The sequence below is a fragment of the Cydia fagiglandana genome, chromosome 12 (genome assembly GCF_963556715.1).
Source record: "Cydia fagiglandana chromosome 12, ilCydFagi1.1, whole genome shotgun sequence".
In the NCBI taxonomy this organism is placed as follows: Eukaryota; Metazoa; Arthropoda; class Insecta; order Lepidoptera; family Tortricidae; genus Cydia; species Cydia fagiglandana.
In genome coordinates this window covers 9351712-9368538 of record NC_085943.1, presented here as the reverse complement: position 1 = coordinate 9368538, position 16827 = coordinate 9351712, and the positions used below count along the sequence as shown (strand labels likewise).

Genomic DNA, 16827 nt, shown 5'->3' with positions numbered 1-16827 from the left:
ATGAAAAGTAAAGTACATACATGTGATTGACTTCTGTACTTATCTATTTTGTGACTGTACCACAAAACTCACAGAAATTACCTATAGGTAAGTAGGAGAACAAAATCCTACGAGTTCTATTTCGACGGAGGATTGTTTGAATCGACTACCTTATTGGTTGGACTAGAACTCTTCTGAAATCTCAAGTGGGAACACTGGAAACAGACGCTGCGAAATAAACTTTACGAGCAGTTTTCGTGAAAAACCGGAACTTAAATCATAATAAACCGAAGTTTCATAACCGTACCGACGAGTTGACTTTGAGCTCGAGCCAGATCTACGAACTCGTTATATTTAAATGTACCGTAATCGTTACTGCTCATATTATAGGGCCCACTCTGTACATACATTTAACAGTCCATTCTAAAACAGCAGTAAATCGTTACATAGGTAGCCATAGTGTTTAAAAAAAAATTGTATGTTAACCTGTAAAGTTTATCTTTAAGACGAAACGGGAGCTGAGCTAAAAGTCAATTTTGAGATTTCAAGCTGAATATACCCGTCGCTCTGACGGGGCGTAACCGCGGCGTGAGAGACTGTATTTGTATGTGTAATGCACGCACACAGACGCGTGCGGTGCGCCCGTACTCACGCTGGCGCGCACCTCACTGATTGCAATTTGCATTGCCACTTTTTGTTACTGCTACTACTAAGTAGGGTAATTCGCCAGTAACTGGCCACTTTTAATAACTGGCCGCCCTAAACTAAAAATGAATCCTATTCACCTATAAACAGAATTCATTTTAGTATAAGGTTTCAATAACTTGCCACTTTATACTAAAATTAATTCTATTTATAGGTGAATATAATTCATTTTTGGTTTGGGGTGGCCACTGACGAATTACCCTATTGCGATTGAACTTTTTTACTTACCCGGCTTACGTTTACGGAACTCGATATCGAATAAGGTAATTCGCCAGTAACTGGCCGCCCTAAACTAAAAATGAATTCTATTCACCTCTATACAGAATTCATTTTAGTAGGTATAAGGTTTCAATAACTGGCCACCTTAGGGGTCATCCATTAATTACGTCACACGAATTTCTAGGTTTTTTGACCCCTCCCCCCCTTGTCACATTTGGCAAACCCCTCCCCCCTAGTGTGACGTCACATTTTTTCTACGAAATCGCCAAATCAAATTAAGTAAGTACCTAAGTATTATTAATATTTTATCAAAATATTTTTGACGATATAAATATTAGTAATTTTATAACCCAAAACTGCTATGGAAAGAAAATTAAAAGAATAAAAACGGTTATCGTTTTAAAAACTTGTTATTTAAATGTACAGCGAATAAAATAATTTAAAAAAAAATTCGGTTACTGATGAAGTTAAAGTGACGTCACAAATTTTGTGTCTCCCCCCTCCCCCATGTCACAATATGTCACATTTTCTTGACCCCCTCCCTCCCCCTAAACGTGTGACGTAATTAATGGATGACCCCTTATACTAAAATGAATTATATTTATAAGTGAATAGAATTCATTTTTGGTTTGGCGTGGCCAGTTACTAATAGCGGCCTGTTACTGGCGAATTACCCTATTTATGTACTTAGTGGTTAATACTAGTATCAAGTAAGTTTTTTTTTCAATAATGCTTAGAAACGAAGTATAGACATGACAAATATAAATATTAACGTCTTTGTAAGGCAGGATTGGACATTCTATAGAGTAAGAGTAAGTGTATGAAACAACCAATTCAGCTAGGACTAGGGAATGCTATCTAGATCTCGCAATTTCGAGATCTCGCTAGATCTCGCACGTATTTTCGAAATTTAACCTAGTTGACAGGAAATCTCGATATATGCAATCTCGGTCGAGATCTCGATTAATATATTCGAGATCTCGAACAAGACTGAAAGTGAAATGCTTTGTTTTAAGTAATATATGACCTTAGATTCATGTTGTTCAGGCAGTGCTATTATGTGTCCGGCTTTAGCTCTATTATTGTTACGCAGTTTCTAAGTAAAGGTAAATAGTGGTTTAACATCGATAGCATTTCATAGAAGTAAAGTAAAAATTAAAATTGATTTTATGTTAAATATTTAATTTGTTGTTGTTATTTTCAAAATATAACATGAGGTACCTTAAATAAGTAGTATGTCGGCGGCATATCGTAAAATCGTAATCCTTGGCGTATCATGAAACGCCACCATTTCCTGATCTAATATTAACCCAGGCATATCACGATCTTCCTTATGAAAGAGACGGCAGATCCATCAGAGCAATGCATTCTTTGATATTCCTAGCTTCATAGCGGCCGCATTGTAAAATAATTGATCGAGAAATCATATACATATTTTCAATGATTTTGTAAATGACTACAGTTATGACTACGGTTATTAGAAACCAATTATCCACTCAACCGTCCGGCCCACGAGACTGTTTTCTTGTCAACCGTTCGGGTTTTTTAGCGACGCACACCCCGCGCAGCGCATTCACAATTTTCTACAAAAATTATAACTACACTGCCATCTAAATTTTTTTAGAGCTAACTATTTAGTTAGGCTACGTTGTCGCATCAAGAGAATTAGTAAATAATGCTGAAATATTCCGTTAGATGGCTCTGAAATCAAATCTTTCTTCCACCCCTTTGGATAGTAAGGTTCCCGCGGACGGTTAAGAGCATATTTTTTTCGGATACTATGCTATCGTCGGACGGTCAAGTGGTTATAGTATGTTTAATATTCTTTCTAATGGTATGCATCACCAATTGATCAGTAAAATAGAACCCGAGAAATAATGATCAGTTGAGGTCGGTCGCCCGCCATTTACGTGACGGAACAAAATTCATCATTACTTTGTTATATGTATAATATCATACATCAATAAAACTTATGTTTTTGGAAAGCTAATGAAATTTTTCGTCTATTTTATAATAACATTAATTGCGGTAAAGTTATAATTTATTGAGTTAGACGCATGTTTTGTCAGTACTTATGCCATCCATGCACGGTAAAAAATCATATATTTTAAATATTTTGTAAATGACTACAGTCATGACTACGGTCATTATAAAACAATAATTGCACGTTTAATACTCTTTCAAACGACATCTCACACGAACCGATCGGTCCCATAGGACTAAAGACGTGAACAAATATCAATGCTGGTCGGCCGCCCACTTTTTCCTTCCTTTTTTTCGACACGTCCCCCCCCCCTCCATAAAATAAAAACCGGTTTATTCATATTCTGGAGACCACGAGGAACACGCCCATACCAGTTTTAGGTATTTAGAAGAGATGTCGACGAAAATCGTGAAGGAGACGACTTTTGTTTAATTTGCCTATAGACTATAGGAATATCAGAATATCACACCTTGAGGTTTGCGCAAAATGGCTGGTGTTCGCTAGGCAGATCATGAAATGTCGGCGTTTCATTATATTCCTAGGAATATCTCGATACGCCCGATTTTACGATGTCTATATCTATGGAATTCTTAGAGATTACTGATTAAAATAACACATTTTTAGTTACTTTGTCAAATTTGATCTCGTCGAGATATTAATCTCGATCCCGAAAATCTGACTGTCGAGATCTCGAAACACCCAATCTCGATTCGGATTTTTCTTGCGAGATCTCGAATCGCCATCTTGGTGCGAGATTGCATTCCCTAGCTAGGACCTTAAATTGCTCGACAATTAGGGAGCGTGACTGTATCTAAAAATTTTGTAAACCCATAACCATGCAATAAAATATTTTTGATTTTGATTTCTAATTTGAAATATTAGAATCAAAAAGTTCAAAATAGATTGTACCTATGTAACTACAAAAATGTGTTCCCTCTCAACGCAAAACCCCTTGTGTCTTAGAAGGATCTAGATATTTTCACACAAGACGGTTTATCGATAACTTCTTACATCACTAGATTATCGACATTAAATGTCGACTATTGCCCATCACTTTTCTGGCTGTGTACGTATTTAGAAACTTGACTCCGCCCTTAAAATTAGTGCGATAGGGACAACTGCAGCTGAGGCGAAAAATCCTGCGTAAAAATGACAAAAATCGAGGTTTCGTACTCCTCTTTTTCCTCCTCCAAAACTTAACCAATCGTAACCAAATTTGGAAATCTAAATGATTATGAAATTATTTGTGTCGGACCGTTTCGCTTTTTTGGCTTATTGATATCAGTTTTGAATACCACGCCTCTCATTGCGGCATAGTCAATTAGGCCATTTTGGCCATTTTTGAAGGGCTCTAGCGCCTTAAAAAACAAAAATATCAAAAAAAGCAAAACGGTCCGACACAGATATTGACAATATTAATCTGTGTTGAAAAAATCATTGCTCTAGCTTCAAAAACCACGGAGGAAAACGAGGACTACGTTTGTATGGAGAAATGACCACTCCTGTTGGCTCTTAAGGGCCTCACTTGCCTGAAAATATTTGCGATTTGGAAGCGCTGGTGGCCTAGCGGTGAGAGCGTGCGACTTTCAATCCGGAGGTCGCGGGTTCAAACCCCGGCTCGTACCAAGGAGTTTTTTCGGAACTTATGTACGAAATATCATTTGATATTTGCCAGTCGCTTTTCGGTGAAGGAAAACATCGTGAAGAAACTGGACTAATCCCAATAATGCCTAGTTTCCCCTCTGGGTTTCCCTTCCAGGTCAGATGGCCGTCGTTTTCGTAAAAACTAGTGCCTACGTCAAATCATGGGATTATTTGCCAAGCGGACCCCAGGCTCCCATGAGCCGTGACAAAATGCCGGGATAACGCCAGGAAGAAGAAGAAGAGTCTGTAAAGTTTATCTTTTAGGGCCTCACTTGCCTGAAAATATTTGATTTGATTATTTTTTCAAGGGACTTCGAGTGCACTCCCTTACATCCCTTACCTCTCTCGCATCCTTGTGCATTCCTGAAAAACATACGTAGGTACCATACATTAGTCTATTCAGTTGGAATATTTACATTTGTTCAGCATTTTTCAGCAATGTTGAATTTTAACTAATTTCCTACTAACTTTCGACTACTGGCGAATGCAAACGAATGAACCCACCTCATAAATTGGACCTGAGCTTTATCCCATGTAAATATATACGTTGGAACTAAAAATAAACATGATGGGTGCGGGAAGGCTCGCTGGAACTGGAAGAAATCTCGTCATAACTAGAACGACGATTGGTAATTAAAAGTGTCTGGTGTAAGGGCGAGTTGCGGGCTTATATAGGGTCGCTGGAAGGCTGCGCCGTCTTTAGTGGTCGTCGCAGGCCGCCGACCGGACGCGCTGCCGTGCCGCTCGTTTTAGCCGCAATACCGCGATACGGAACGCCGGTGCGCGAAAAACAAAACATAAAAACAATAGATAATCATTTAAAAAATACAGACAATTAATTGTATTTCTCTGTGACTGACTGTGTTTGTGAAGTGAGTTTTTATCGGAATCGGGAGTTTTAATTGTCTATTCACAAAAGAGACGTTTTAAAGGTGAGTTGTGATTGTTTGATTTTTATTATCTTGCGGTTGCGTCTATTTGCCTGCCACTTCTGATTTTATAACGAGGTATTAACAAACATTCAAGATAGTATGAGACACATAGCTAACTAACGTTAGATCATACATAAACAAATATAAAAACACTATTTTCACAAATGTAAAAAAAACGGAATATATATGTATAGCTATGTATAATATGTGTATTACACTTATGTTAAATCGTAACTAAAACCGGAACAAAATCGTGATTAAAAACACGTAAAACTAATCCATTCATTACACTAGCCACTAGCCGAACGTATAAACAAATGACAGTGAAATGACAGCGAAACCTTGGAAACGTCCCTACCCTCATTTGGATAAATGAATAACACTGATGAATAAGGAATGTAAACAAATTGTATAAGAAAGTGGGTTAATACAAAATATAATACCGATAATTTTGTGACAAATCTTAACCCTGGCAAAAGAACCCTATACTTTGTATTTTTAGGTATTTAAATAAAAGTAAACAAATAATTTGTACATTTTCGGGTAGTTATAACAATTATTGGTTAACCAACCAAATACAAAACCGCCTGGATCTGTCACTAAACGACCTGACTTTAACCTACATTATTTGTTCATGTAATGTTTTCATCTACCCTTAACTGGCTTAAGGAGCCATTTGAAGGTAGATTTAGTTTACTTTTATTTAAATACCTAAAGATACAGACTATAGGTGTGGAAGCGACAAGCGACACAACAAATAAATGTCTGGAGATAAGTCCTGAGTTCAATATCAAATAACATTAAGGAAAATTAATAATGTATCTACAAAAACCCGTAAACGGTAAGCGATAGGGTACGAGTATTAACCTAAGGCATCTTATCGTCGAATGTCGTTCAAATTTATTCAGACATCTTTTGAGCATAAATTTTTAATTACCTATATATACTCTTCACTTAAAATTACATTAGTTAGGCTATAGACATGATAAGGTAGATATATACAGGGTGTTTGGTACATCGTTTGCCAAATTAAAACGGCAGATAGGTTGAGTTATTTGGTATAGTTCGTTTTTTTAGCATTAGAAATTAGGTAAACAATCTTGATGTGTCTTTTAATTGAAAAACACATTTTAAAAATAAGTTACGGCAAATATGTAACAATTATGAATCTAATACGATCATTTATATTCTTCGGCTTTCATAAGTAATAGTTATTGATTTTTAAAAAGCGTTTTTCAATTAAAAGACAGGTCAAGATCGCTTTACCTTCATGCAACTTCTTTCTAATGCTAAAAAAACGAACTATATGTTCTCAGGCCTAGAAATTTTTAATTTGGAGTAATTTTTTTTTCACTTCTATGCCAGTTTTTCGTAAATTTCAAATTTTTACTTGCATAGTAGTAAAAAAAACCATGGCCAATTTTGTTTTTCTAGGCATAAGAAGATAGCAAATGACTCGACCTATCTGCCGTTTCAATTTGGCAAACGATGTACCAAACACCCTGTATATCAGCCTTTTAAAAAATTGGTTTACTTACCTTCTCTTGACTTTAAACAAGTGATAATATACGTACATGATATTGGACATTTTTCTTGGTAGGACTGTATGAAGTGTATGATCCAAAATATCCAGATATTCCAGATGTATTCGTCAAAAAGCGTTTGATATGAAATGAAGTATCTAGTATTAAAGGAAGTCTAACAGACATAATAAATGCTTAGATATATAAGATATATTAATATCGTGAATGCAAGATAGCATCCAGCCAGAGATGTTATCAATTACTGATAGCTTATACCACTTATGATAATTCAGATTACTGATAACTTAAAGGAAAGTATTAAAATAGTAGAAGAATTGTAAAGTCCAAGAATAAAACGTGCTACGATTGGACAGCTAATATAGATGGCGCATCATAGCTTCGAACTAGCGATGGGCGAGTCGAGTTATCTGATTCGAATAATCCGAATCAACCTACAGATGAGTTGATTCGAATCAAGACTATTGGCAATCCGAATCAACTCGGCCACTAAACTGACTGGTAACTTGGTATCCGATCCGCTGACTCGGCGAATGAATCGCCAATTCACCAACTCTCCGAGCCGAGTCAACGCTACGCTAAGGCCATTCAAAAATAAACCTTAATTCCATAGCCCGAAGGTTCTTTTTACAACAACTGCCGCTTGATTTGCCATCCCGAGTCGAGTTCACTGGTAGTATGGCCATTGAAAAATAAACCTTAATTCGGTGTCCTGAAGGTTCTGTTTACAACAACTGCCGCTTGACTCGTTTGCGGCTCCGCGGCCCGTGACCTTGTCGCGAACCACGCAAACCGTCGAGTCGAGTCAGTTCGAATTTCAACTCGGATCAGTGGCCGAATCGATTCGAATGATTCGAATCGAAAAAAAGTGGACTCGTCACATCGCTACTTCGAACATTATGCGGTAACGCCTCGATTACACCTAGAGTTCAACCAAGAAAAGTTTGCAACGGCTTCGATAGTGCACTGCGTGTACTATCAAAACCGTTGCAGATTTTTCTTGGTCTGACTCTAACGAGTACTTGCAATAGCAAAATCATTAATCAATAATCTCGACCAAGCGCTCATAGTACATATTTTTACCAAATTTAACAATTAAAACCAAAATATTACTTTGCTAATCTGCGTAAAAGATAACTTGCTAGTCAATCAGTGCTAACCCGTTATACTTACTTGCGTATTTTTTTTGTTTTTAAATACGCAAGTAAGTATAACGGGTTAGCACTGATTGACTAGCACGTTATCTTTTACGCGGATTAGCAAAGTATATTTTGGTTTTAATGAATATGGATTTCCGCAAAGTAACGCCTGATTCTATTCACTATTTCAAATTCAACAAATCGGAATGAATGAAGTGTGAAATTACTGATTAAGTAGTAAATTAATTATTTTGATTAAACTGTAACAAACAACGCGCTAAATCAATTAATTTTGGGAACCTTTGGGAGGGCGGTTGTTCCTGCCACTGCTGACTAAAAATTAATTTGCATTCGTTGATAGGAAACGCCAATCGAAAACTAAAAATTGTAAAGAAATAAAGTTAGACCAAGAAAAGTCAGCAGCGATTTTGATAGTCCACGCAGTGCAACTGTTATTTTAAACGTCAAAATTCTAATGAAATTATGACGTATAAATAACACTTGCACTGCGTGGGCTATCAAAATCGCTGCTGACTTTTCTTGGTCTAACTCTAGTCACGTGACTTTTCGTAGCATCTGTCATCCTGGAACATTTTAGGGTTCCGTACCTCAAAAGGAAAAAACGGAACCCTTATAGGATCACTCGTGCTTCTGTCTGTCTGTCAGTCACAGCCTATTTTCTCGGAAACTACTGGAAAAATAAGGATACACATATGTAAATTAGTGACCCAAAGACATGTAACGTAAACAAAAGAATTTTAAACATGGAAGCCACTTTTGGGGGGTAATTGAGTAAATTTAAAAATAAAGTTTTTCTAACTATATCGTTATATCTATATTTGACACATAAATGAAAGAGCTCATTTTGAAAATTTCAAATATATATATTTTTTTAAATTTTAATATGTACCTATAATTAGAGGGTTAGGAGTTAGGGGAGGTAGAAGTTATTTAAGAAAATAGCCAACAAAATTACCATTTTCCCCTTTATCTCCGAAAGTACTGGGTCAAAAATTTGGAAAAAATACACAAAATAGTTCTATAAGTAGGTACCTATAGATGTCAGGAAAACCTATTAGAAATGTGCAGTGAAGCGTGAGTCGGTCTTAATATACGGAACCCTTGGAACGCGAGTCCGACTCGCACTTGGACGGTTTTTTTTTGTTTGGAGTTAGTCGGTGTACCTACGATTATCATCTTTGCTAGGCCTCATGTGCTGACGATTCTCCGCTAATATGATGATGATGATGAACAACATGTTGCGTTTTATAGTAGCAATGCGACATTTCGCGATGAACAAGGGCTTGATAAAAGCCCCTTGTGTATTTATCAAGCACGTCTAAGTGTCAATGTCATTAGACATCATACACTTAGTATGTTACAAACCGATTGTTTTAAACAAGGACACATAATGTAGGTATGTATGATAAATATTGAAGTTTAATTACATATTTGACATATAGTAGCATTTCGAATCTTTAAGGCCAAGATGGAACAATCGAATTACCAATTTAGATCATAAATTGAATTAGAAATTGAGTTGTCAATTTCATCTACGAGTAGCGTCCACACGTAGACAATAATAAAATTTAATAGTACTGTTTAGTCGTAGATTATTATGTTAGTATGTTCAATGTAAAAATAAGTGACCTGTCGTACGCTTAAGTGCTTAAAAGCAGTCAAATAACCCAAACATTCAACAATGATAAATATGTTTATTAATACTGTTGGTCGTTTCAATCGCTCTTAGATATACAGGCTTTAACTCAGGATGGACAAATCCATAGGCGTACCCACGGTGGGGCAAGGTGGGGGGTAGTTGCCCCACCCTGTGCCCTGTCCCACAAAACTTTACAAGTGTACAATTCGACAAAATTGTTAAATTGTAAACAAAAAAATGTACCACAATAATTACAAATATGTATTCATTACAAGTCTGCAGTATACAAATATGTAATTTTTGCTAAAGCGTATCACAAAGAATAAAGGTATGTCACGACAGCTACATAATTGTAGAATTGTTGATTTGTAAATATACGAGCGAAAAATTGTAATGTTACAACTACAAATATGTAATAATTTATTTTGCTTCTTTAATGTTGAAGGTAGTTTCACTTTATACGCAATACGCAAGAATAACATCAATTATATTTATATAGTGATCTTGATCTATCTACGAGCATTTACATACTAACTGACATTACAATGGATTTGCAAGCTAAACTGACCATTATATTATAAACCTCATAAATGAAAACAAAAACTTTAGTAAATTTAGTGATAAATTGACGCACACTATGTAAAACAAATGGAAGGAAAAAGCGCAAAATTTAAATGATTTAGGAATAATGGAGAAAGATTGGAAATACTTAAGGGACACTATGTGGCAAAATTGGAAAAGGCGTACGAAGATAAGCTCAATTTGAGTATATGCATTTTTTTGTCCAGTATATATGAGTATGTCGTAAATTAAATTAAAGCTAAGTAAAATTGGGATTATATATGTATGTAGGTATATATGAAATTCATGACACCTAGGATCACTATCACTGCTACTTGAACTAAATATTTCGTGGTAGGTATATATACAAAGGGTTGGAATCGCTAAAAATGATAAAGATACTACTGCAATTACTAGTATTCGTATAGTAGCAATTGTAGCAAGAGGGTGCGACACACGTTTAGAGAATTGTTAAATTGTAGGTACAATTCTACATATATGTATAATTATTACTACAATTTAATGTAGCACAAAACAATTGTCAGCTACAAATTTGTACATTTTCCGGAAAAGATATGTAGCGTATGTAAAGTTTTGTGATACAACAAATTGTAGACTTGTGATACAATTTACATATTTGTAAGAATTTTCCACTACAAATTTGTTACTTGTGGTACGCACATTTGTATTATTACAAACTTGTAACTTGACACTTGTAAAATTGTAATTGTAAGTTTTGTGGGATAGGCCACTGGTCTCTGAGCAGAAGCTAAGAATTTTTGGGCAGATAAGAATTTGTTACTCCCCTACTTCTGCCCCACCCCTTAAAAATGTTGAGTAGGTACGCCCATGGACAAGTCTGAGCGAAATGAACACGTGAATGATAGCTAACTTATATGATTCCAATATCATTTTAATATTGGTTTGATGTCAGCGCACGTTCGAATTGGCCTGTCAGTTTCTTGCATTTTCGAACCAAAGAGAATATACACCGCACCATGTACGTGAGAAGCAAAATAACTCCCCGCAATTCCTTGAAGATCGTAAGCAGAGTGTAGGTAATCAATTGTCGATTCAACGTTAATTTAAATATTGGCTATAGGCTAATATGATGTTGTCCTAAAGCACCCTAGAGGTGCAAAGGGCCGTTCACAAGCGCGCGCCTCGCTTTCCTATCTTCAGCGACCCTTCTGGCCTCGCTCAAGCTCAACCCGACCGCTCGTAGCTCATTTATAAGGGGTCATCCATTAATTACGTCACACGTTTAGGGGGAGGGAGGGGGTCAAGAAAATGTGACATATTGTGACATGGGGGAGGGGGGAGACACAAACGTTGTGACGTCACTTTAACTTCATCAGTAACCAAAAATTTATTTAAATTATTTAGTTCGCTGTACATTTAAATAACAAGTTTTTAAAACGAAAATAGTTTTTAATCGTTTAATTTTCTTTCCTAAGCAGTTTTGGGTTATAAAATTACTAATTATATCGTCAAAAATATTTTTATAATAATATTAATAATACTTAGGTACTTACTTAATTCGATTTGGCGATTTCGTAGAAAAAATGTGACGTCACACTAGGGGGGGAGGGGTTTGCCAAATGTGACCAAGTGTGACAAGGGGGGGGGGGTCAAAAAACCTAGAAATTGGTGTGACGTAATTAATGGATGACCCCTAACGGACCGCATAGGCTATAGACTATAGCAGGGGTTTACAAACCCCGGCCCGTGACGCGTTCCAATCGGGCCCGCTGCCACCCAAACTGCGGCGCAATACGGCCCTCAGGTAAAAAAGTTTGGAGACCCCTGGGCTATAGCGTAGGCTATACATCCTTTCACGTGATTTCTGCGTAGGTACCCCCTGAGAAATCGATAGACGTGTTCGATGACTACCCGTGTTCGATGCGGTCGATGTAAAAGACACCTTAATCATCTAACCGCGTCATGCACCGCCGCAAGACCGCACTGTAAATAATACTGTCGTCATACTGTCTACCCGGAACACCCTGTGTATCCTAGTCTTAGGGCCCCCCCACATCTGGCGTCTTTCGAGCGTCGGCGTCTGTCGGCGTCGGTCTAGCGCTATGGAAAATGACGTCGCTGCGCAGTTGCGTCGACGTTGCGTCGACGTCGGCCATAGAATTGTAGACGCCGACGCTCGAAAGACGCCAGATGTGGGGGGGCCCTAATTTCGGTAATAGTACCTACAAATAACATTGGTTCTCACATATCTGACGATGCAGTCGGAGGCTGGTTTTAGTGTCACGCGGACCGTCCGCGAGGATCGCTCCGCATCGGACCAATATTAGCGTTTTAGAGTGTTAGGCTGCTGAATGTTCGATTAATGGTAATTATTTTTAAAGCACCTACCTATATTTTTTGACGTGATAACGTCTTATAAATCGGTGAACACCGGTAGCATGCACGACGGTAGAAAAGTGTCACGTTGTGGACAGATCTCCATGGTAACGATTTCTACTACACAGGACATCTTTTGCTTATTATTAAGAAGATTGCACAATGCACATATTATTTAATGTACATACTTAATTTTTTTTTTATCAATGTTTTCTTATGACATTATCTCGCAAAATAATCGTCCGTAACTCGACTTTTCAGACAACCATTTGTTTGTGGTTGACTGTGCAAATGTTAGAACAGTGTTATAATTTACTAGGTTTGTTTAAATGCTCATTTGGGAAGGCCTTGTATTAATGAGTAGGTAATAGATATCTAATATCGTATCACCGAACCAATTAATTACAATTATGTCATAAAATTTAGTCCCTCGTGCAACAATGTAGTAAATATAGTAGTTATGAAGTGTTCTTATTACTCTTATTAGTTATTAGATGTAGGCTGGAGATAACTGGGTTATTAAGTACATAACTCATAATAATACTTAACAGAGTCATTAGCGACAGTCTACTGACACTTACCTACATTAATTACTTCCATCGTGAGTCATGTTCAATGTTAATATGCGTAAGTCTCCTATTTATCTCTCTAATTCGTATTAACACCTTACGCCACCTTTAAGGGTTCTTGACGTTCAAAGAGGAAGTTAAACTTAGGCGAAAATTTTACACTATAATTTTCTCACTGGCACTAAAGAGGCTCTGAGTGTGAGTGCTGGGAGTCTGTCTGCTTGATCGCATGTGACAATGTGGACTGATAACCTGGTACGCTGGTGGCTGGTGGTCGTGGGAGTCCTCTGGATGCGGGTGGCAATAGATCGGTCATTGTGGCACTCTTTGGGGGAGGCCTATGTTCAGCAGTGGACACATCCTCTGGCTGATATAATGATGATGATGACTTAAGAGTGACTAGATTACGATCAAGATAATGATCATTAAAGGCTACTGCGTCATTAAAGGCTTAAATGTATTAAGCCTTGTCAGCACTCGCGCCTTCAGTGGCGGATTCCATTTTTTAGCTTTTGGATATTATGGGACCCTGTAAAAGAAAACAGCCTTGATGAACTAACTGCGTAGTGCAATATGTCAACGTCAGTACAGACAGAACCAAGGCGCGGTCGCGGTAAAGTTTAATCAAGCAATTGAATGCGGGTCATCATGAATATGAGCCATATTACTAATGAGTTTATACTATTGCATTACTACTGAAACATCGTGAAAGAACCCTCGAAAAACCATAACTGCATAATACACTGTTAAATGATTTACTTCGGTGTAATTCTAAGTTCAAAAACTCAGTAACTTACAAATTATAATCCATTTACTCGTACAATCTAATTCTAAATAAGTATAATACTTATTATGATATTTACACAAAAAGACAAAAGCTTACATTATTAATCAAAATTTCATTTAAAGATAAATAAATCGCTGACTGTATTTTTCTTTCATCTAATTGAAATTGCAATATTTTGGCATCTGTCTCCAGAAAAAATTGACCAGTAGAGTTAAAATCTTGACCGAATCGATATTTCTTGCAATGTTGTCGATGTTTATTTGATTATAGCTAGGGTTCTAAGTGACAAAAAAAGGTCGAACCTTTTTTTTCTTGATTAAAGCATGAAACTTGGCACAGTTGTTCCTTATATCAAACCAAGCCGATTTCGATCGGTAGCCCGAAGGAGCCCCCCCTCTGGGGCCGGAGAGGGGGGGGGGGGGTCAAAGTACCGCTCGCCCGGCTTCATTCTTAAAATTCTAACAGGCCCCGTTTAGCTAATAGGTCATATTTGGTATCAATTTCGGATAAATCAATAACGTAGAATTCATTTCTGGTATAAAAAATTAGCAATTTGTAGAAAAAAATAAAAAAAAACTCAAAATATCTAATTTTTCAAGTTTAATTTTTGTTTCTTATTTATTGTCAGAATTAAACTGCCTGGTTTTTCTACAATGAAAAAATATGATGATAAAGCCTATTTAATGCAGATTTTAAAAACATAACTTTTACATATCTTCATTAAGAGGAAATTGCATAAAAAAAAACTTATATCGTCTCGCGCCGGTGAATATCTTTTTACCGACATCGGAATCGATATAGACAACATAGTACACACTCTGGAGACCGATTAAAAGTATTGTTTATTGTTTTAGATAGATAAAGATAGAAAAGCGTACAAATATTTTCTTATGTGTCGTTCAGTGAAAAAAGGGACCTTGGAAAAAATTATCACAGAGCCTCGCGTTTGTATAGAAGCATACTCGTACCTATTTAGTTAGTGCCAACCACTCCATGGACTCCATGGTCGCTGTTCTCAATAGGGGATATTACTGCAATGTTCTGCCGCCAAAGTGCAGCACTACCGACTCTAGTAAATTCATAAACTAACTTATACATACTGTACCTTAAACTGTTTTTTGACAAGTTTTCACAGACAATAAAATATGACATTGATGCATCAAGGCGGTTTGTTAACCAGGGCCTATCGGTAAAAGCGAAAATCGAAATTAAGTTATCTGCCTCTTTATCGAATATGCAAGAGTGATAGAGGGATTAGACAACGAAACTTCGATTTTCTTGTTTCGCGGCAGACCCCCAGATTGTTAGTGATTGACAGATAGTGGTAGTGGTGCTACCTACGCAGAGTTTTGCGTAATATTCCCTATTAATAAGAAGTAAACTATAAGTATTATTTAATCTGCTTACTTATTACATTATACCACACTTTAATGTTGCGTCTTGTGTATTAATGCAATTCCTTCCCCCGACACATGAATGGATACATTTCATAATTCACGTATATATGTCAGTTTCAACCATATTCTGGCCACAGCAGGGTTGTCAGAACAGTTTGGAAACAGTCATCTGCTCCTTGCTTCCATTCCCAAGAAGACGGACTGAGCAAGTTTGACGACGAACTAATGTCTGATCCCAAACACCAACCACACGGTACACTGCGCGTAATGAGGCATTTATACGGCTCCCTTTTGAACAGGTATAACATTATACAACTCTTCATTTCAATATCCCGGTGTAACTGGTCTTCTTCAATATTGCACTTATTACCGAACATATAATATCTCATTTTAGTATTTTAGGGGAATGCTTTTAGCCACCGCTATTGCTCCATCTTGTAAGAGCTTGGATCCTTGTAGTAGCATGGCTGAACTCTGAACAGGTTCCATGTTTCGAACTCACTTTTTCTACCCTTTCAGCTGAATGCTCGAAACAGGGGTAAGACTTCAACTCTTTTAGGGTAAATAAAAGAGTTTATTTAAGTAGCTTACAGAATAGATAATTTTATTGGCTTAAAAATAGAATTCCCTGGCCTATTGTGGATGCAATGGAGTGACATGTGATATAATTGAGTTTTCCACTGTGTCAACGTGAGCCCACAAATCCTGTAGTTGGGGAAATATTCGTACGCATGAATCTAGTCTAGCTGCTATAACTACATCGTCTATGTCTACTGTGCTTATCAATACCTTGCAATGACTGTTTTACAGCATCTGCAACTAGGGCCATCATATGAAATGAATCGGACTCTTCATGGTTCTTGGAGTATTCGGAATCTCACGAGGAACATTACTTATAACATGTTTCTCTACACAATTTCGCGATGGCATAAATAAGGACTTACAACTCTTCGAAGTTTTGTCAACACAGTGTCTCAAAATGATTTACCTAGTGCTAAAGAAATGAGTTTCACTAAAATATCAGTGGTTATAAGTGAAGCTTATCATCATGGTAACTCTTATATCTATCGGGCTCTGAAACACCAGGAGTCTTACTCGTATTCCAAGCATTCTCTCGATCGACCTTGTAATACTGTAAGCTCAATAAGACTTGTGATAATAAGACTAGATGATATATATATATATGATAATATGTATTTGATAAATACACTCAAAACCTCCATAGGTAATTCAGGAACAAGCTTTCACGATAAACACAAATATATGCCTTCTAGGATTTGAACCGGGTTCCCCATTTAATATATGGTGTATAAAAGTGAGATCTAAGCATAGACCCTTTTTAGCTTGGCCGA

At 36.9% G+C, this 16827-nt stretch overlaps 1 protein-coding gene and 1 long non-coding RNA gene across 2 annotated transcripts in view; one reads left to right on the top strand and one right to left on the bottom strand.

The window, feature by feature from the left end:
• The first annotated feature begins 5126 nt into the window (after positions 1 to 5126).
• LOC134669552 (bumetanide-sensitive sodium-(potassium)-chloride cotransporter-like) overlaps positions 5127 to 16827 on the top strand; it is a 79095-nt gene continuing 67394 nt past the window's right edge. The window contains exon 1 of the mRNA XM_063527158.1: positions 5127 to 5463. The gene's annotated coding sequence lies outside the window, so the exon portion shown is untranslated. The remainder of the gene's footprint in view (positions 5464 to 16827) is intronic.
• Positions 6026 to 16827, bottom strand: part of LOC134669578 (uncharacterized) — a 52938-nt gene continuing 42136 nt past the window's right edge. Inside the window, exon 2 of the long non-coding RNA XR_010098919.1 lies at positions 6026 to 6062. This is a non-coding gene — a long non-coding RNA (uncharacterized LOC134669578). The remainder of the gene's footprint in view (positions 6063 to 16827) is intronic.